The 22,474-nt window shown below is 45.4% G+C and overlaps 1 protein-coding gene across 46 annotated transcripts in view; it reads right to left on the bottom strand.

Moving 5' to 3' along the window:
* RIMS2 (regulating synaptic membrane exocytosis 2) overlaps window positions 1-22,474 on the bottom strand; it is an 816,797-nt gene that overhangs the window by 654,047 nt on the left and 140,276 nt on the right. The gene's annotated exons all lie outside the window — the stretch shown is intronic.

The raw sequence follows: 22,474 nt of genomic DNA, 5'->3' as shown, positions 1-22,474 counted from the left end.
AGAACAAGCGACACCCATGCTAACCTAGAAATAAATATATAAGTAGATAAATACTACTTCTACTTACATAACAGATGTATTGTGCTATCCACGTAATGATTCCTGTGAATTTTACAAAGGAAAAGCAGAAAATCCTAGTCTAGGCAGTGGCCGTCTTGCCAACGTAATGCTGACATCATATCCTCCCTGACTCTTTTTCTTCCCCCCTCCTTTCTCTTGCTCATTGTGTATTCATTAGCTGCCCTCCTCCTAGAGCCTTTTTTTTATTTACACATCCAATCACTGAGTCACCTTAGCCTTGCTTGTAAAGTGATCAGCTAGGCAGGGAAATAAAAGGAAATATATTATTGATAAAAAGAACTCCCGGCATTCAAAAGAACTCCCAGCATTCAACTTTTTGGCACTAGGGCCAGTGCTCCTAAAGTATGTGATAACTCCAAACCATAACAGCAAAAAAAGTTTTGAATGCACTCAGACCAGTTGCTGTTGAAATTTGATTTTTATGGTGACAATACCGCTTTAACCACTTGCCGACCGCACACTCATACCGTGCGGCGGCAAAGTGGTAGCTGGAGGCCCAGCGACGCACATCTGCGTCGCCAGGTGCCTCCCTAATTAATCAGGAAAGGCCGCTTGTGCGAGCGGCCGTTTCCTGTTAGATCACGGAGCGGGTCTCCGTGAATAGCCTTCGAGCCGCTGATAGCGGCTCGCAGACTAAATGTAAACGCAGGAGACAACACAGCAGCGCCGTAAGGCAGATCGGCGATCCCCGGCCAATCAGTGGCCGGGGATCGCCGCCATGTGACAGAGGACATCCTGTCACAGGCTGCACAGGACGGATACCGTCCTGTGCAGCCCCGGTCACCAGGGGGACAGGTAGGAGAGGGAGGGGGGAATTTTGCTGCGGAGGAGGGCTTTGAGGTGCCCCCCCCCCCCCCCCGCAAACCTCAGGCAGGCAGGAGCGATCAGACCCCCCCTGCACATCATCCCCATAGGGGGAAAAAAGGGGGGCGATCTAATCGCTCTGCATGCACTCTGATCTGTGCTGGGGGCTGCAGAGCCCACCCAGCACAGATCACAAAAAACAGCGCTGGTCCTTAAGGGGGGGTAAAGGCTGGGTCATCAAGTGGTTAAGCCAAGCTTCCCCCTTCTGGAGAGGCTTATTTTCCCAGCATTGTGATTTCCAGCAAGTTAATGCCACTGAGGAGGCAGACTGAAGAGAATAGCAAAGTAGCGCCTTGCTTGCAATAAATTGCACTTTACTGGGTGATTTATTGGGACGCAGCGTCTGCGATCTCACCAACCCTTCACACTACCATCCCGAAGAGGAAAATCAATAGGCCCTTTTCACTAACTAGCACATCGATTTCTAATTAAATCCATACAAGTTTAAACAGATAAATGATTAAACCTGAAAACCATTTCACTTTTTTGCGGTTTTCAATAAACTTAAGTTCATTTACATCAATTACTGGGCCCCCATATGCAGCGCGTGCGTTCCGCCAGGCCAGAGGAGAGCGCTTCTTGCTGTCCAGAGACCCGATCGCCAGGGATCCCCGGCCCTCATATACATTATAACAGATGAGCGCGCTCCACTTCCGTGAGAACCCATCTATCTTAAATACTTTATTAATTATCCAAGTCAGATCCATCATTACAGAAATGTTTTCAGCATCGCTGCCCAAAATCAATGATTTCCTTTTACAATCTGTGAGTATAAATCAAGAAAGATTTGTGGGCTTGTGGCCATTTTATTGTACTTAAAGGACCACTCCAGCAAAAAAATGTAAGCAGTTGCTGACAGAACCGACAGGTTTTGAACTAGTCCATCTCCTCATGGGGGATTCCCAGGATTTTCTTTGTTTTTATAAGCATTTCCTGGCAGGACACATCTGCTCATTCCCCACCCTCCTTTCCATGGAACAGAACAGGATGCTGTGCAGTATATACGTACTGTACAGTGATTGTTCCTAGAATATTCCAAGCATGTTCTTTCAGGGCAACAGATATTTTAAGTGATTTAAGCCCGACGAAGGCTGCAAAGCCGAAAGCTTGCTTATTCTTTTTTAGTTTTAGTTAGCCAATAAATGGTATCATCCTGATTTAAAACTTCTTGCTTTTACTGATGGCTAACACGGTACAATACCCTACTGCTACTAAAACATTTTAAGTGTGTTGTAAACTTTTGTTCTGAGGGTAATGACTAGGGAGAGTCAAAGAAATACGGTACTACTAATTCTGAGTTGATGTAATTTTATGCAAATTTCCTCCGACTGGAAATGCATTTGATTGGTCCATTACTAGTGTCGGTGTTTGAATTCGGCATATTGCATTCTAAACACCTGAATACTCCAGAACTCCACACTTTAGCACAATATCGGCACTGAACAAGCGTAATGGGTCGGGGGAGTTCAGTACTTGCACTTCATGGTCTGTTTTACCCCCCCCCCCCCCCCCCACCTACAGTCCATCATAAATGCGGCAGCCAGACTCATCCATTCATTCATTCTTCCCCCTCCGCGGCTCTCCTCTGGCATTACCTCCACTGGCTTCCTATCCGCTTCAGGATACTGTGTCTGGCCTACAAATTGTACACAAGACTTGCCTGACCTAAATTTCTGAACTTGTCCACCAATAAACTCCTGGACACCCTCTCCAATCCTCCAATGGCCTATGGATGACCGTCCTGTGCATTACCCACTCCCATGCGGAACTCCAGGAATTCTCTAGAGCTGCCCCTAATTTCTGGAACTCCCTTCCACCCCCATCAGGCTACCCCCCTGAAGCAAGCCCTCAAAACACACCTCTTTGTGATGGCCTACCCTCCCTCACCAACGCCTCATTGCTGAGCACCCATTCATCTGTCCCCTTCTTAGCTTGTCCATACCCTTTCCCTTTAGACTGTAAGCCTGTGAAAGGGTTTGGCCCCTCCTAGAGTATCCTACTTCATCATGCACCCCATCATTATGCACTGTTTACTCAATGACTAGCTTGATTGACTTGGTCTCTAAGTCCATCATTCTACCATGATCTTGTCCCTCGTATTCTAGTATGACCTAGTGCTGTCTGTAACGCATACTCAACACTACTTGGAACTGAACCCAAGCCAGCGACATCCAGTGATTCCTGTTGGCTGTACAGCCATCCGATCTGATGCAATTTCTGGTCTGGGGAAACTAAGCTGTTCAAAATTAGGACTGCATTTTGTTCAGCCTGTCTTGTGAATCATACAGTCCGACAGACAGGTGACACCCTAACTGTATCTCATGCGTGCACCATCCTGTATATACTAATATGCAGGAAGGTGACAACAAAAATGAAAAAGCTGAACTAGAAACTAATAGGTGTCACCTGACCAGGGACAGTTCTACACTTTCTACTGCCTGAAGCAAACTGAAGCTGTGGCACGTGATCAGGCGGGGTTGCTGGCACCAGATCGGCAAAGCTCTCTTCCTTTTGCTAACTGGTACTTATTAGATGTCACTGCAACTGATCGAGTGCCGTGATTGGCCCATTGATGGTGCCATGGTCCCACCGGCGATCCCATCGGCAAAAAGGAGCAGCAGGCGGCTGTGATTGGCTGGTCTGGTGCCATCAACCCCGCCTGATTGGTTGCGTGCCAAAGCTTCCACCCCAACTGGCCATGGTGATCACGGTGATGGAGTTTTACCGTGCAAGCTGTGTGAAGTCATAGGGAAGGACGGTAGGTACCACCGGCCGAATGAGAACGGGGATTCGGGCATAAGTGAATGTGAATGCAGAGAGTAGTGTGTGTGCCAGGAAGGGAGAGCAGAGAGGAGGCGGGGCCAGGTGGCCCAAACTCTTTGTCCAAACGCCGCCCCCTAGAGTCCCAATGAGGCTTCCACTATCCCTGTAGCTGCAGGAAATCCAGTGCTGGCTCCCCCAAATCCTCCTGGAATCCTCCCCGACAAGCTTGACAAGAGAGGATTTATTTACCTCTCCAGGATCTTGCGCAGGCACAGTAGCGGCTCTCCATTCGGGCTAGGTGGAAATAGCCGAGCCCGATCGTATCCGCTTTACTGCGCAGGAGCAAAAGGACGCGTGCGTGCGCAGTAGAGCGGATCAATCGGGTTCGACTATTTCCGCCTTAACCACATGAAGAGTGGCTAGTGCATCTGCGCAGGATCGCGGTAGGTAAATATTTATCTTCCCGCATTTTAGGGGACCCGGCAGGCTAACCGAGGGACGATCAGGACGGGGAAAGCCTTGTTAGGAGCCAGAGGCTTCCTCCTCCCGAGGTACCGAATTTTTGGGAATATAAGACGCACTTTTTCTTCCTCAAAACTGGGGGGAAAAAGTGGGTGTGTGTTATATTAAAGGTACGGTATTTTGTCCCCATGACATACTTACCGGATCCTGCCGCTGCGATCCTCTCCTCCAGCTGCCATCTGAGGTTCATCCAAAGCTTCCAGCAGCCATTCCAGGATTCCCGCTTCCCATCCCGGATCCCCGCTTGTGTCTCCCAGCTGCCGGATCATCTTCGCTGCAGTCTCGTATGCAGACAGCAGCCTTGCTTTAAACATGCACTGCCCTGCCGACATCCTCCACAGTAACGGCGTCCTCTTCTTGTTTACAGAGTCCCCTTCTGTGTGACGAGTGGTGCACGTTCGCCTGAAGTCATGCGTGACCCAGGCGCACGTGTGCCGCTCGTCATACAGAAGGGGGCTCTGTAACTAAGAAGAGGATGCCGTTACTATGGAGGATGTCGGCAGGGCAGCGCATGTTTACCGCAAGGCTGCAGTCTGCATACGAGACCGCAGCAAAGATGATCCTGCGGCTGGGAGACACAAGCGGGGATCCTGGATGGGAAGGCTGGATGACCCACGACAACGGCTGCTGGAAGCTTTGGACGAACCTCGGATGACTGCTGCTGGGAGCCTGAGACCCTCGATAATGGCTGCCGGAAGCCTGGGACCCGCGATGACTGCTGCTGGGACCCTCGGGTGATGGCTGCTGGGACCCTTGATGATAACTGCTGGGAGCCTGGGACCCTCGGGTGATGGCAGAGAGAGGAGGAGAGGATCGCGGCATCAGGATCAGGTGAGATGCAGCAGGGGGTGTGAAGTGTAGTGTAGTTTGGGTTGGATGCAGGGGTTAGTTAGTGAAGTGAAGTGTTGTGTAGTTTGGGTTGGATGCAGGGGTTAGTTAGTGAAGTGAAGTGTAGTGTACTTTGGGTTGGATGCAGGGGTTAGTTAGTGAAGTGAAGTGTAGTGTAGTTTGGGTTGGATGCAGGGGTTAGTTAGTGAAGTGAAGTGTAGTTTGGGTTGGATGCAGGGGTTAGTTAGTGAAGTGAAGTGTAGTTTGGGTTGGATGCAGGGGTTAGTTAGTGAAGTGAAGTGTAGTTTGGGTTGGATGCAGGGGTTAGTTAGTGAAGTGAAGTGTAGTTTAGTTTGGGTTGGATGCAGGGGTGAGTTAGTGAAGTGTAGTGTAGTGTAGTTTGGGTTGGCTGCAGGGGTCAGTTAGTGAAGTGTAGTGTAGTGTAGTTTGGGTTGGCTGCAGGGGTCAGTTAGTGAAGTGTAGTGTAGTTTGGGTTGGCTGCAGGGGTCAGTTAGTGAAGTGTAGTTGGTGGGGGCAGCAGGGGTTAGTGAAGTAAAGTGTGGTTGGTGGGGGCAGCAGGGGTAAGTGAAGTGTAGTGTAGTAGGATTTAGTGTAGATGGGCTGTGTAGCTTAGCTAGGGATAGTTTTGGGGGAGTTAAAGGTCCATAAGATGCCCCTGCACCATAGACGCACATAAGTTTAGTTTAGTTTTTTCCCTGATTTTTGCCCTAAATCTAGGTGCGTCTTATATGCCGGAGTGTCTTATATTCCGAAAAATATGGTAAGTATCACCCAGAGGTATTTTTTTGTATTTACAGATGCTCTTGAAGTGAAAGCATTACAAATTCTTTGAAAAAAAAAAAAAAAGGTTTGCACAAACTACCGTATTTTTCGGACTATAAGACTCACTTTTTTCTCCCCACAAGGTGGGGGGGAAAAGTCAGTGCGTCTTATAGTCCGAATATACGGTATCCTCCTTCCCCCACACGCACAAGCTTACATGGCCAGGGCCGAATGCATCCCTTGCATGGCCTTTATCCCAGCAGCGGACATCTGCTACCCCCCGCATCGCGGACATCTGCCAGACCTCCCAGCTCCCGACCTGCTCCTGCATGTCAACAAAGCTGCAGAGAGCAGACTGTTGTTTAGCTGCCGCAGCTCCTGTTCTTCATCTTGCAGGCTGCAGATTGGTGCGGGAGATGGATGTGGCAGGAGATCAAGGCTGGAGATGGATGCAAAGGCTGTCCTGCAAGGGGGTTGTGGAGGTCGCTGTCACCATCGGTAACTGCTCCTGTCCGCATCACATGACCTGCCCGATATTGGTTCCTGCCAGCAACGCGAGATCTGCCTCCGGGGGACAGCGTACCCTGCCTCACGTGACCACCCGGGAGCGGCTCCAGCCTGCATCGATGATCTGCCTGTTGAGGACAGCGCGCACTGCCTCATTTGACTACACGGGGAACGGCTCCTGCTCACAGCAGTGATCAGCCTGCTGGGGACAGCACGCACTGCCTTACAGGACCACCCCGGGGAACATCTCCTGCCCACATCAGTGATTTGCCTCCTGGATGAGCTGGGAACCACTCACTGGAGCATGCCATTGGATAGATGAGAGGGGCCTTCTCATGCTGTGATTGTAGTGTAGTGAAGCTGTGATTGTAACTAGTTTGTTGTGTAGCTAGAATTGTACCTAGTGGAATGATATTTAGCTGCGATTGTAGCAAGTGTAGTGGAGCTGTGATTGTAGGTCTGAGAAAAGCTAGTAGTGTAGCTGTTTGTGTAGCTGGGAGTGCAGTGAGTAAGTGTAATTGTGAGTGTAGCTGGGTGTGTAGTGAGTGAGTGTAGCTCTGAGTGTAGTAGGGATTGTAGTGAGTGTAGCTTGGAAAGCACCAAGGGTTAGTGACAGTTGCGGAAGTAAAGGTCCATAAGGCACCCCTGTACTATAGATGCACCAGGTTTAGTATTTCCCCCCCCCCCCCCCCCCCAATTTTTGCCCTCTAAACCTGGGTACGTCTTATAGTCCGGAGCGTCTTATAGTCCAGAGCGTCTTATAGTCCGAAAAATACGGGTATATGTCTTTCAACTGTATAATTAATGGCTTTCTAGGGTTTCCCTTTAATAATTCTGCAGATAAAAATTTGCACTTACCATGGTGGGCGCTGGAAAGAGCTAATTACCGAATCTTATTATTCCCCCTGTGCCACTGCTTTAAAGCAGCACGTTCCCAGCGGCACGTGAGTGATAAATATGTTACCAATACCCTAATTTATCAACAATTCATGCTTATCTCCAAAATCAATTTCCAGGAAATATGAGTGATGCAGGAATTACTTAATAGTAATAATTATATGAGAAAGGGTAATAAATCACCACAGCATCAGCAAAGGATGCCAGCCAAGAAACTCTCATTATTGGAGTTATTTGGTCCCTCAGCATCACGCTCTATAGAATCAAGCGGTTATTCCCAGCATGCCGTGCTGACCAATCAAACGCTGCCTAGCTCAAACTTCCTTATGTTGTAGCCTTAAAGCGGATCAGAGATAAAAAAACTAACTATAACAAGTAACTTGTCTATATATCTAATCTAAAGTTTAGATAGTTTACACAGCAAATCTAGCTGCAAACAGCTTCAACAGTTTATGATTATTTATTCCTGTGATACAACGACAGCAGCCATGTTGTTTGTAAACATTACATAGAGGCAGGCTTATCTGCATCTTGAGAACTCAGCCTGTGAAAAAAACCTAATCCCTTCTCCTCCTCCCTCCTCCCCTCTGCCTCTGAAATCCCTGGCTAGTAACACCTCCCCCTCCTCCTGCCCAGACTGAGCTCCTTGCTACTGTCAAGGCTCTATAAAAACCTGTGGGCGGGTCTTGTTTAGTTTATAGGGATTTAGGCTGGTTTCACAGTGGGACGTTAAAGTCCCACGTTACAGCAGCCAGTAACGCAGCCTAACTCACAGCACTGTAAAATCAATGTGCTGTTCACAGTGCACACGTTGCGTTACATAGTAACGCAGCATGTTTAAACAAAGTGCTTAGACTGTTTGAACATGCTCAGTAATGTTGGAGGAGGAGGTCTCCCCTCCTCCTCGGCCAGCCACATGGCTAATTAATATTCACTGCACTGTGGTGACTCGTGGTGGCACTGTAGGGTTGTCCGGATCATGAACGAATCGTTCATTTGATCCGAATCTTTTTTGTGAGTCGAATCATCCGGATCATCACAATGAAAGATTCGGTTCACAGTGGATGTCTGTCTGGAAGAAAGTAAATGATTCGGTTCAAAGATCCAGATCTTTTCAATGATCCGATTCAAATGATCCAAATCCTTAAAAAGATCCGGACTTCCTATCACTAACCTGGAGCGGCTGCTTTGAGAGCCGCATAACGCAGCTCAATCTGACGTCCAACTTCAACACCACCATGCATTGCGTTAGTGGCACGTTATGCGACCATAACGTCCCCTAAAACGCAATGTCTTGGTGGGAAAGTAGCCTTAGAGTAGTAAAACAAAAACAAAAAAGTATTTGGCTTGAGGAATGCCCTATAAACAATAGGAAAGGAACACAATTATGCAATGAGTAAAAGTTCACCTCGGATCCATCAAAAATGTTGCCAATTGACACCGATAAAGTTATTTGTGTAACATCTACAGGAGAAAAACCTAACATTTTTCAGGTTTTATTCACTAAGGGCTCGTTCACACTGGAGGCGTTTTTTTGGATTTTTTTAAGCGCCTGCGATTTTTCAAAATCGCCCTGAAAGCGCTTCCACCATGCTATCCTATGCGGTAGTTCAGATTAGGGCGATCCATCCGCTTTCCGCTCAGAGAAGCACTACATGGACCATTTTCAGGGTGATTTTGCTACAATGGAAGGTATAGAAAAAATACAAAATGCTCACAAAATAGCTTTGTGCACCTATTGCGTGAGCGTTTTTAAGAAAAAATACATTGTATTTATTCTTTTCCAGTTCAAAGAGTCGCCTTCCTGACTGACGTTAGGAAGTGAAAAAACGGAATCGTTCTGCAAAACCACCTACAAAAACGCTTACCAAATGTGCAACGAATAGAAATCGCCGGGAAGGGGAAAAAAATTGCTTCAAAAAAGTCCAACGCGAACGTGATTGGAACGCAATGTGAACGAGGCCTTTATGTGTACACAGCAATTCCTACAAGTCTGCTGCTGTTAACTTCCAAAAGCGAATTCTTCAAGAATTAAGTGCAAATAAAAAATGAAATACACACCCAGTACACACAGTGCCATGCTGTACAGATCAGAGTGTTGGAGTATGTCCCATACTCGGATTGCCACCGGTCATCTCCACCGGATCTAGTCCAGCACAGTGTCTCTTTGATTCCCTCCAACAGCAGGCAGTGGAGTGTAATCATGATATTGCGCTGGTGCGTGTGCAAGGGGTTGAGCTACAGCGGTTCCTCTGTTCCACACCCCCCCCCCCCCGCCACTGATGCTGGGTCCCCTCCCCCTGCAGCTGAGGCCGGTTAGACCTTTGTGAGCCCTGCTCCCAATCCTTTTTCCAACTTTACCATTATTAACCCCCTTTGGGTAGCATGCGTTGCCCAAATAGTGCATTGCGCGTTACCTAACTCCCGTGCCCTGCTAGTATGTCATGTGTTATGGTAATTGCGCTATTTGTTCAACCCACACCAGGTAATTTAAAGATAATCTGTACTCTAAAATTCTTACAATAAAAAGCATACCATTCTATTCATTATGTTCTCCTGGGCCCCTCTGTGCTGTTTCTGCCTCTCCCTGCTGCAACCCTGTCTTGTAATTGCCATTTTGATGCAGTGTTTACAAACAAAAGACATAGCAAGTGATAGGCTGAGAGTAGCTCAGTGTGTGAGTCATACAGAGTGTGCAGGGGGCCTGGAGAGGGTGTGTATAGCTTCTATCCAATCACAAGCAGCACAGCACATTCCAGCCTGACTGCCTGAACCCAACAGACCCGACAGAGGAGAGAAGATTAGATCATATTAACAGAGATAACACAGCCACTGTGCAACTAGGAAAGACTGTAGTAAGCCAGAGCACATTAGAACAGCTACAGGAACTTATAGGATAGAAGAAATAAGGCTCAACATTTTGTTACAGTCTCTTTAAAATAGGTATAGAAAAAATTTCTATGTGCTGCCCATATGCATCAATTTGAACTTAGTTTTGTGAATCAAACCCAATGGGCTCGATTCACTAAAGGGTGCTAAGTGTTAGCACGACAGTGAAAAGCCGCTTTGCACGTGCAAACTACTTAGCACCCAAATTAGCACATGCAAAGCCTTTACACTTGAGATAGCACATGCAAAGCCTTTACACTCGATTTTGCACTTGCAAAGCCTTTACACGTGATAACTGAATTATCACGCTTTAGTGAACCGAGCCCCATGTCTTTCCCTACTCCTACTCCTGAGAGTAGCCACAATGGCTTGTATAGTTATAGTTATGCCCCTGTTGGCAACATACCGTTCAAAATAAAAATGTAGACAAAGACAAAACTCACTATAAAATAGTCAATGCGTGAATGCAAAACATGCATAAAAATAACATAAAATACAAAAGAAATGTATGTAATGAAAAAAAATGTGATCACACAAGAAACAAATGGAGTATAAAAAGGAGAAAAAAAGTATTCTAACCACTTTATCCTCCTGCAGGACATCCGGAAAGTCGGGAGACAGCGAAAGGGAAAGAAGACAAGAGAGGGAAGAAGACAAGGTTATTCCATCACCAGAAAGCTACACTGGGAAGTCAGGGCTGTATCAGTATCAGGCAAGGTTAGATAGGAAAGACAGGGTTACATTGATCAGACAATATAAGGCAAAGTAGACAAGAGTTATACCAGCAAGACAAGTCAGAGAAAAAGGATACAATGATTCAACCGTAATACAGAGTTATGTTCCAATGTTTGTATTTAAAGTGGTAAGAAACTCAGCATTTCCTCTTTGCTCTGAAAGATTATTTACAGCTTAAAATCTACTAGAACAAAAAAAAATTGTAGCAGAACAACATTCAAACTGTTAAACACAACACTTTGTTCTTCAGTGGAAAGCTCCTTGCTTCAGTGGGCAGCTTCTGGCCAAATTGGAAGAGGTGATAACATTGTCTTTTATTTACATTCCTTTGTCAGATACATTTAGTAAACATTAGCAAAGTGCCGAAACTGAGCTGTACTGAGCTGAGAAGCAGAAAGAGCTGAGATGGGGTCACTAGATAGATTTTAATATATAAAGACAGCAGCTATGCAATAAAATGCAGATAAACTGTAATTTAGGAATTTGTAGACAGCCAATATTACTTGTGCACAAAAGCAAATATGGTAACTGTATGGGTAATAAAAAGTAGGAAAATACATTTTTATTAAATGTTACATCAGAGTTTTATCCCACTTTAATATACTAATTTCGATAACAAAAAAGAAATGTAAAAAAATGCTATAATTGCTTTGCGCAAATATAAACATTTCAAAATAGGGGTCAGAGTGTATGATATACAAGATAAGTAATGGCAATTTCTTACTAAGTAACTCACTGGAGCATTGGATATTAATCCACCCCGCTTACCCGCTGTAGAAGGTAGAGATTGTAGCGGTCTACATTTGCAGTCGTATGTCAGAATGTATAGATAAAGGAGAACTCTATGATATGTCATTGGAATGGGTATTCTTGTGCTTCAAAAGTTATCGGCTGTTGAAGCTTTTTTTTTTAGCCAGGTGCAGAACATCTGCTTTAGCAGTCTTTTAAGGTGGACTATAATCAACGGAAACCAGATGGATTTATTTCTGGTATTTTTGATAAATCTATGTTAACATATCTCTTGAGTTGTCCTTTAATGGGAATCTACACAAGTGATGAGCTAATATGGCCATATTTGTTTCACCATCATTTTCCTGAAAATGCGACATGTTCACCCAGATGAGTATAATTCTGAAACTTTATGGTCATGACAAAATACATTTTCACACAGATAATATTTTTTTAAAATATCCGAGCAAAAACTCGCTTTTGTCAAACGCAGTGCATGGGCATGAGAATACACATTTTCAAGAAAAAGTTCTAATTGTCATGAAAACGTGTATTTTGAAGAGAGCCCAAGATGGGCTCAAAAAATGAAAAAAAAAAAGTAGGCTACCTGAACCGCCGCTCCTGCTTTCACTTCCGTGACCTCTGGATCACAACGCTGCTCTGAGACTGTGTGTCTCTTGCAGTGTGCAGGGAGGCGGCCAGGGAGAGAGCTGCTCAATGGCAGCTCAGGAAGCCCTGCTGGAACACCCCTGGCGGGCGTTTTGAACAGGGAATTCCTCTCCCCTGTGTTTACCTCCGAGTTAACGACAAATTTTTTTGCTAAACTCCGGGGGCTATAGCGCAGAGCTGGGGGGGGGGGGTAGAGAATGGCGGTTGGGGGACACAGAGACATGTCATTAGGCAGAGGACATGCCTCTGTGTCCCATCTGCCCCCTGAAGTTCCACCTCAGATTCTCTTTAACCACTTCCCCGCCTGGGTACAGTATATCTACGCTCCTTTGGACTTCAGTTCCCTGCCCGGAGCGTAGATATATGCACCCCTCGCCGCTACCGCCGCTGTCCGCTCTCCCGCTCGCACGTGCGCGTGCTCCCACGATCGTGCACGCCGCCATTCCCGTTCGTTGATCTCTGCCCGCCAGCAATGATCGGCTGCTTCTATGAGAAGCAGCGCGATCATTGTGAAAAAAAAAAAGTTTCCCAGCCTCCCTGAACTTCCTGCAAGCGTACTTCCTACGCTTACAGGACGCATTTACAAAAAATTACTGTGGCCATCTTGTGGCCAAAAAGTAAAACTACACACAAAAACATTTTTCACATACAAATACATTAGTTTACAATATAAAATTAACTTATTAACTCCCAAACTCCCCAATTGTTACCAATTTTTTTTTTTGTAATAAAAATAAAAATAAATTACAATAATAAAAAAAAACATAAAGAGTTACCTTAGAGACTGAAATCTTTAAATATTTATATCAAGAGGGTAGAACACTGTTACTTTATAAATTATGGGCTTGTAATTAGGGATGGACGCAAAACTAAAAAAATGCACCTTTATTTGCAAATAAAATATTGGCACCAAACATTGTGATAGGGACATAATTTAAACGGTGTAATAACCGGGACAATGGGCAAATAAGTTACATGGATTTTAATTACAGTAGCATGCATTATTTAAAAACTATAATGGCCGAAAACTGAAAAATAATGATATTTTTTCAAAATGTTTTCCTATTTTCCCATTAAAACACATTTAGAATAAAATAATTCTTGGCATAATGTCCCACCTAAAGAAAGCCTAATTGGTGGCGAAAAAAGAAGATATAGTTCATTTCATTGCGATAAGTAATGATAAAGTTAAGAATGTAAGGAGCGCTGAAAGGAGAAAATTGCTCGGATGCTAAAGGGGTAAAACCCCTCAGTTGTGAAGCGGTTAAAGTGAGTGTAAAGGCAGAAAAGACAAGTCAGATACTTACCTATGGAGAGGGAAGGCTCTGGATCCTGTAGGACCTTCCCTGTCCTCTCTTGCTCCCCTTGTTCCATCGTTGTCACCTCCGTTGTGTGTACTCAACCAATTGGTCAAATAAACGTCTGTAAGCCCGCGGGAGGTTTTGGAAGCACTTGTGTCCCCAAGTGCTTCCAATAATAGGCAGTTCTGTACTGCGCATGCATAAGCAAGGGCACTAGCCGCCCATGTTTGGTAGCACTCGGGGGGGCACAAGGGCTTTCAAAGCGCCCCAAGGCGGCAAATTAAACTGGGGTGATGACGCTGAAACGAGGGGTACAAGATAGGACGGGAGAGGCTCTATAGGATCCAGAGCCTTCCTTAGTTTTTTGGCTTCACACTTTGATTTGTTTCCCCCAAATCATTACACGCAGCAGTCCTTTAGGGCAAACTGAGATCAAACTGTATAGAAACTGATGGCAAACTGACATCAACAGTCAAAATACAATAGCCATTTATGTGAAGAAAAAAAGGGAAAACACAAGGATACCGGAATCTAGAACTATCTAGAACTCTAAACAGTCAAAAATCAGATAAATTGAATGCTGACGCTTACTAGTTGCTTCATTTGCACCCAGTATAATCGCTTGTGCAGAAGTATTGTCCCTACTCGGCTTTTGTAGTTGTGCAGTCGCTTCTCCAAATAAAAATGAAATTTTAAAGCATGGCTATAATTTTTAACGCCCTAACAGGGTGGAGACTCAAGGTGACTGATAATTGGAGGAAGCCTTTAAAGTATAGCTGCTTTGCGCTCAGAGCACACATATTGCCTGAACAAGTGGATTCAGGCTGCAAAACGCGTCGTCAGTCTGTCTAAGATATTCAATAAACTGTGAAAAACAGTCACCTACGATGTTATCTAGATGGCGTCATCTACGAAGGTAAGCCAACACTTAACGTCTTCTTCAGTGGTTTTCAAAGGTTTTATATTTTTATGGGTGGCCAGGGGCGTAGCAATAGCTATAGCAGCTGTATGGGGCCCTGGAGCAGAGGGGGCCCTGGTGGTACTTAAAATGGACCTGAACTCTTGTACAGGACAGAAGGAAAACAGAGAGAAATGCACCCTGAATGTATTTAGAGAGTTTAGCCTGTTTAATTACCCCTCATTTGTGTTTAATCACTAGTTGTAATTTGATCCTCCCCTGCGTCACATGACTGCCACGGCAGATAAAGCAGATAAACCCATTTGGAAGCACTGGCTGTTAACAATATGTCTGCTTCCATGAATCAGGGAGTAGAAACAGTGCAGATTTATTTTAGGATTTGTATCAGCTGTCACAAAGAAACGTTCTTTGTTTAAAGAGCAACTCCAGTGAAAATAATGTAATAAAAAAAAGTGCTTTATTTTTACAATAATTATGTATAAAGGATTTAGTCAGTGTTTGCCCATTGTAAAATCTTTGAAATCTCTGATTTATATTCTGACATTTATCACATGGTGACATTTTTACTGCTGACAGGCTATGTAGCTGCTGCATGCTTTTTTGGCAGTTGGAAAGAGCTGTAAACAGCTATTTCCCACAATGCAACAAGGTTCACAGACAGGAAACTGCCAGAAGTATCACGGTCCTCAGAGGTTCTTGTGGGAGGGGTTTCACCACAATATCAACCATACAGCGCCCCCTGATGGTCTGTTTGTGAAAAGGAATAGATTTCTCATGTAGAAGTGGGTAATTATCAGCTACTGATTGGGATAAAGTTCAATTCTTGGTCGGAGTTTCTCTTTAAAGGTTATTATGCTGTTGTGTGTCTTTTAGAGCAGAGAGGAAATTCTGAGTTCAAGTCGGCTTTAAAGTATTGACCATTAACTTTGTTGTGTTTCTCCAGACTCTGACTTTGTCTCACTGTCCATGAACTATGTGCAGTGTTGATTGCATGAGAATGTAAATTGCCCAATTAACTTATATCGATAGGGGTGGGCCAGGTGGCATTGCTTAACCACTTCAGCCTACAGTGTCGAAAATTGTATGCATCCGAGCAACATTAACCTCCCATTTATTCGCAAATAACTTTATCACTACTTATCACAATTAATTGATCTATATCTTGTTTTTTCCACCACTAATTAGGCTTTCTTTGGATAGTACATTTTGCTAAGAATTATTTTTTCTAAATCCATTTTAACAGGAAGATTAAGAAAGAAATGGAAAAAATTCATTATTTCTCCGTTTTTGCTCATTATAGTTTAAAATTAATACACGCTACCGTAATTAACCTCCTTGGCGGTATGGACGAACCCAGCTCGTCCAAGACCGCCGGAGGATGCCGCTCGGGCCCCGCTGGGCCGATTTTCATAATTTTTTTTTTTGAAACATGCAGCAAGCACTTTGCTTGCTGCGTGTTGTGGACGATCGGCGCCGCTCGCTGTCGATACGCCGCTACCCGCCGCCCCCCCTTCCCCGAGACCCCTGCTCAGCCTGGCCAATCAGTGCCAGGCAGCGCTGAGGAGTGGACTCCGTCTGACGTCATCGTGATCGTCGTCATGGCAACGGGGAAGACCAAAGAACGGGATTTCCTTACGTGGGTATGCACCGGCGGCGATCGAGCGGTACGGGGGGACGCCGCAGGGAGGGGGGAATCATGTAGCTAGCGCTAGGCTACATGATTTAAAAAAATATATATAAGAAAAAAACTGCTGCGCCACCACCCTGGCGCAATAAATAGAACGCCAGGGTGATTAAAACTCATGTATTTTATTTGCCCATTTGTCCCGGTTATTACACCGTTTAAATTATGTCCCTATCACAATTTATGGCGCCGATATTTTATTTAAAAATAAAGGTGCATTTTTTCAATTTGCGTCCATCACTATTTATAAGTTTATAATTTAAAAAAAATATAAGATACTCTTTTGACATGTATATTTAAAAAGTTCAGACCCTTAGGTAACTATTTATGTAGTTTTTTTTTTTATTGTAATTTTTTTTTTTTTATTAAAAAAATTTATTTGGGTAATTTTTGGTGTGGGAGGGAAATAGATAATTTTAAATGTAAAAGAATATAATACTTTAATATAAAATGTATGTGGGTGTAGTTTACTATTTGGCCACAAGATAGCCACAGTCAAAAAAGTCCTGGAATCGTACAATCACGTTTCCAGGAACTACAAGAAGGCTGGGAATTTTTTTTTTCGGTTATTATTGTCATTTTTTTTGCGGGGCACTTAGATCGGTGAATGGGAATTATATTCCCATTCACTGATCGGGGGAGGGGGGGTAACGGCAGGCAGCGGGAGCGCGTACGCCTCAGGCAGCAGCAGCAGCACAGTCTATCTGGTCGGATATATCCATCCAGATAGACTGAAGTGCTTAAAGTGAACCTGAGGTGAAAATAAACTGATGAGATAAACAATTATATTTATCCTCCTACTCCTAAAAATGACTTTTTTTTTTTTTAGAAATCCCAGGATTTTATTTTATATTTAAACATTTAGAAAGTAGATTGAATGTTTTGTTGTCTCTGCTCAGTTGCAGTCTATTAAGTGTCCCTAAATAAAATGCATGAACTATATTGACCCTTTTTCTCTCCCTCTGCTCTCATAAATATGTAGAAAATATATTCTGCCAGGAAAACTTTTATGGCTGTATTTTGCTTATCAGTGATGTTTACTATATTCCTGACATGGTACTGACAAGACAAAAGCGGTTACTTCCATCCATTTTTAGGACCGAAGACCGCTGGTACAGAAACGGCGGAACCCGACGAATCGTGTGCACATACCTACCGTCACTGCGCGTGTCGGGAACCTGGGCAGAGTTCCTGTGAGCCGGTTAGGAGCCGCTTTCATTGACTCCTGATCCTGTCTTTCAATGTAAAGAGGCCCATACACCTAAAGATTTTCCCGCCAATATACAGCAGATTCGATAACTGTGATTGAATCTGCTGTGAAATCGTTGCGCAAACTCTGACAGAACAATCGATTTCCGTCCAAAATCAATCGTTCTCGTCAATCCGTGCGTGCAGAAGATTTCGCTCGATCGCCGGTGGGTCGGAAGTGCGTCGATAGCGGCATTCGAATGTCCGATGACCAACGCTAGCGGCAATACATTACCTGCTCCGCCGGCGCGAATCTCCGCTGTCACCGCTGCTCCTTTTCCGCACTGGGCTCCGGGTCCCGGCTGGCTTCACTTCCTGTTCCGACAGGAAGTTTAAACAGTAGAGCGCCCTCTACTGTTTAAACTTCCCCGGACAGGAAGTGAAGCCAGCCGGAACCCGGAGCCCAGTGCGGAGAAGGAGCAGCGGTGACAGCGAGGACTCGCGTCGGCCGGATCAGGTAATGTATAGCTGGCGGGGGGCAATGGGAGCGGCAGCGGCAGTTCCACAGATGGTGAATCGATTTCATGTTGAAATCGATTCACAATTTGTTTGCAGTAAAGGCAGCCATACAATCCCTCTCTGATCAGATTCGATCAGAGAGGAATCTATCTGTTGGTCAATCTGATGGCAAATCGACCAGTGTATGGCCACCTTAAGTCAATTGGAATTGTTTACATAGAAAGACAGGACCAGGAGCCAATGAAATCGGCTCCTGACCTGCTCACAGGGCTCTGCCGTCATAGAGACAGGCAGAGCGAGTAAGCTGCGATGGGAGGACGGCGGGGATTTATCGGCGGGAGCGGTGGATGCGAGCAGCGGCGGTGAGTTAAAATCTGCGCCCTGCCAGCCAGGTAACCACCAAAACAGGGCATGGATTTCAACTATCAAGGGTCTTAAGTAGTTAATATGCTTAGTACTGTACATACACGTTTATCTCATCATGTCACTTCTGGTACACTTGTACCTATATCTGAGGGCCCCATGAAAGTTTTACTGTAGGGCCCCATGATCTCTAGCTACGCCACTGTGGGCGGCTCCTGTTAGTAGTTACCTTTACACTAGCCTATTGATTATGGTTTTTTTTGGAATCAGTAGTAGACTGCAATGCATGGCATGGAAACGTGATAGAGGCTGTCTAGGATTCATACAGCTGCCTTAATAGGCCCTTAATATTTATGTAAAAGAATCATCTCTGTAACGAATAATGTTCCATCTTTTAAGCATTGAAGAATCCTATTTTTAGCATGAAGTATCTGACTTATTTGGGGATTACTCAGAGTTGCCATTAAGAAGGTTGTTTACAATATGTGAGGATGAAGAAAGCCGTGATAGGGCAGCGTGTGAGCCACCCGCGTACAAGAGGCTGCTGTTACGTTTACTCTGGATAATATTTGCTTAGCAGATGCCACACAAGCTGCAGTTTCGGGGGCCTTGCACGTCACACGCAGCCATTCATTTGCCGCTGTTTGTGATTGGGAAGATAGCTAATAAGGTTGCTAATTAAAATAAATTCCACCTTTCTTTCCACCTGGGATCAGTTCCTTAATATTTGAAGTCAATTTAGATGGTTATTCTCATTTTGGTTATGATTCTTATGGTTATCTTTATAAAACTACTTCCTAGCTGGTTAAGTTCAGTTATTAAAGAGACTCTGACAAAAAAAAAAAAAAAGTTCCCCTGGGGGGTACTCACGTCGGTAGGGGGAAGCCTCTGGATCCTATCGAGGCTTTCCCTGTCCTCCTGTGTCCCACAGCGGTCTCGTTGCATCCCACGGAACGCACAGCCGACAATTTGTCAGGCTGTGCAAGATTTATTTATTTGTTGCACCTCACCGCTTGGAAATAGCTGATCTCTGTCGGCTCCGCTCTACTAAGCAGGCGCAGGAGACTTGCACCTGCGCAGTAGAACAGGCCAACAGCGATCGGTTATTTCCGCCTATCTCCGAGCGGAGAGCCGATATTGCGCCTGCGCTGGAGCCGGGAAGGTAAATATTTACATCCCCGCTGTTCGAAAGGGCCCAGCGAGACCGCCGTGGTACACAGGAGAACAGGGGAAGCCTCAATAGGATCCGGAGGCTTCCCCCACCTAAGGTGAGTACCCCCCAGGGGAACTTTTGTTTGTTACAGAGTTTCTTTAAATATTTTCTTTTGGAGTTATACTATGTGATGCTATATAACAGCCAACGTACTGTGTTGTTCATCACGGGGGTCCTCCTGGCCCACTGGATCCGTTATGCTGTAACTCCCTATCTGGTTACCTCTGAGGTCATGTAAACACCAGATTAGAGAGTACTTCTGATACGCATTAAAGGAATACTTAAGTCTCCTAAAAAAATGACTTTTACTCAACCGGGGCTCCCCTCAGCCCCCTGCAGCTGAACGGTGCCCTCGCCGTGTCACTCCGGTGCGCCTGGACTCGCCGGCGGCCACTTCCGGTTCGGCCGTCACCGGCCGACAGGCTGGGAACGCGGCTGATTAGCCGCGTTCCCGGCCGCAATAGCGCCCTCTATAATGCTATTGCGGCCGGGAACGCGGCTAATAAGCCGCGTTCCCAGCCTGTCGGCCGGTGACGGTCAAACCGGAAGTGGCCGCTGGTGCCGGCCAAATCGGAAGTGGCCGCCGGCGAGTCCAGGCGCATCGGAGGGACACGGCGAGGGCACCGTTCAGCTGCAGCGGGCTGAGGGGAGCCCCGGGTGAGTAAAAGTCATTTTTTTAGGAGACTTAAGTATTCCTTTAACATTGCTCATACTGTATATTTGCATCTTTATGTATGTTTATTATCTCTTTCAATAATAAAGTTTCTGATGGAAAAAAAATAAATTCTGCCTAGTGTGCTATGTACAGCGATTCCCAATTCAGACATCAGTTCTTGGATTATTTTTAGCATACTTTTGTTCGGTTTGTTTTTTGCTCAGGCTTCATTTGTATTCTTTTAACATAAAATATAATACAATACAATAAGAAGTTACATTTTTTTCCCTAAAAGTCCAAAGTTGGTCCAATATATGGGTCTGAAGCAGAACAGCAACTGTGTGTAGAAGATGGTAATATCCTTAAAGGGAACCTGAAGCAAATAAAATTATTTAAAGGAAACCTGAGTCAGGGAGAGAGAAAAAAAGTATACACACCTAGGGCTTCCTCCAGCCCCCTCCAGGCTGATCACTCCCTCGCCGTCCTCTTGAGCCGCTTTGATTCTCTGCAATTTACCCTGGAGAGTCCTCCTGTCTGGGGCGTACTGCGCATGCGCCTCATCGCGCTCCCATCACCGGAATCATTCTGCGCCTACGCAGTGTAACCCTCCTGGCAACAGGAGCGCGACAGGGGAGCGTGTGCGGCCGAACTGCGCCTGCACCAGCTAAAGGACTTTCCGGGGTGAACTGCGGGCAATCCAGGTGGCATACAAGGAAGTGAGGGAGCGATCAGCCTGGAGGGGGCTGGAGGAAGCACCAGGTATGTACAATTTTTTTCTCTTTCCCCGTCTCAGGTACACTTTCTTCTTACAACGATTCTTTCCAGTTCTGACAAGATTTTGCTGTCAGTTATAACTGCAATACCAACTAATGAGCAAGGTAATGTCCATGTTTCCCTATGGCTCATGAGGGTGATATTACAGTTTAATAGTGTGCTGACTCGGAAGCTGTTACGGGGTAATGGCATTTTTCAAAATGAAGGGTGGAGAATTCCATTGATCACAGTGGACAAATGGGACACAGGAGAGGAGAAAGAGACCGATGAGCAGACTACACGGGAGGTAAGTATGACGTGTGTAGGTTTATTTTGACTTTTAATTTTCAGTTCAGGTATGCTTTAAGTCCCGGGACCCACTGGAGAAGTTTCAGTGGTGATTTCTGTTGTTAAGGAACTGCCGGCACTTGCAAACCCACTAGGCTAATGGAAGCCTATGCAGGTGATTCAACATGTACGATGGCCACTTGCCAAAATCGCAATCGTGCAGCCTGCAGCATATGGAGCTATTTATTTCAGGCGCTACAGGGACAAAAATCTCAATTCCTGAAAGTCGATCTGGAAATCGCCGGTTCTTAAAGGGAACCTAAACTGAGAAGTATAGGGATTTTTCCTTTTAAAATTATACCAGTTGCCTGACTCTGCTGCTGATCCTGTGTCTCTAATACTTTTAGCCACAACCCCCGATCAAGCATGCAGATCAGGTGCTCTGACTGAAGTCAGACTGGATTAGCTGCATGCTTGTTTCAGGGTGTGATTCAGCCACTACTACAGCTAAAGAGACCAGCAGGGCTGCCAGGCAACTGGTAATGTTTAAAATGAAAAATCTATATCCCTCTCAGTTTAGGTTCCCTTTAACCACCCTGGCGTTCTATCAACATCGCCAGGGTGGATGCGCAGCAGTATTTTTAGTTTTTTTTTTAAATCCCCATCATGTAGCTAGCCTAGCGCTAGCTACATGATGCCCCCCTCCCTGCGCTATCCCTCCCACCTCTCCGATCGCCGCCGGCACACTCGCCCATAAGGAAACCCCGTTCTGAACGGGATTTCCTTGAGGGCTTCCCCCGTCGCTATGGCATCGATCGCGATGACATCATCCACAATTCCGATCCACCCCGCAGCGCTGGCTGGCACTGATTGGCCAGGCTGCGCACGGGGTCTGGGGGGACCTCTATCTCAGCGCGTAGCGGCGCATCGGCGGCAGCGATCAGAGTAGACACACAGCAAGCAGAGTGCTTGCTGCGTGTTTGAAAAAAAAATGAAGCAAATCGGCCCAGCGAGCTGAGCTCGTCCATACCGCTAAGGAGGTTAAGTTCAATCTCTATAAAAAAATGCTAGAGTTTTGATAGGGATTTTCAATCATTAGTGGATCCCAGTCCTTACTTCTTCCAACAGATACAATGCTCCTCATGCTGAAAGAGGAATTGTACTCAAAATAACATATTGAATAAAATTGCTTTTTTTTTTTTTTTTTACAATATTTGTTTAAAAATGATTTAGTCAGTGTTTGCCCATTCAAAAATCTTTCCTCACTCTGAATTACATGCTGAAATGTATCACAGGTCGTGACATCTTTACTGCTGCCAGGTGA

Source organism: Hyperolius riggenbachi, chromosome 5 (genome assembly GCF_040937935.1).
Source record: "Hyperolius riggenbachi isolate aHypRig1 chromosome 5, aHypRig1.pri, whole genome shotgun sequence".
Lineage (NCBI taxonomy): Eukaryota > Metazoa > Chordata > Amphibia > Anura > Hyperoliidae > Hyperolius > Hyperolius riggenbachi.
Note: the sequence above shows the minus strand (reverse complement) of the source record. Positions and strands in the feature narration are given on the sequence as shown.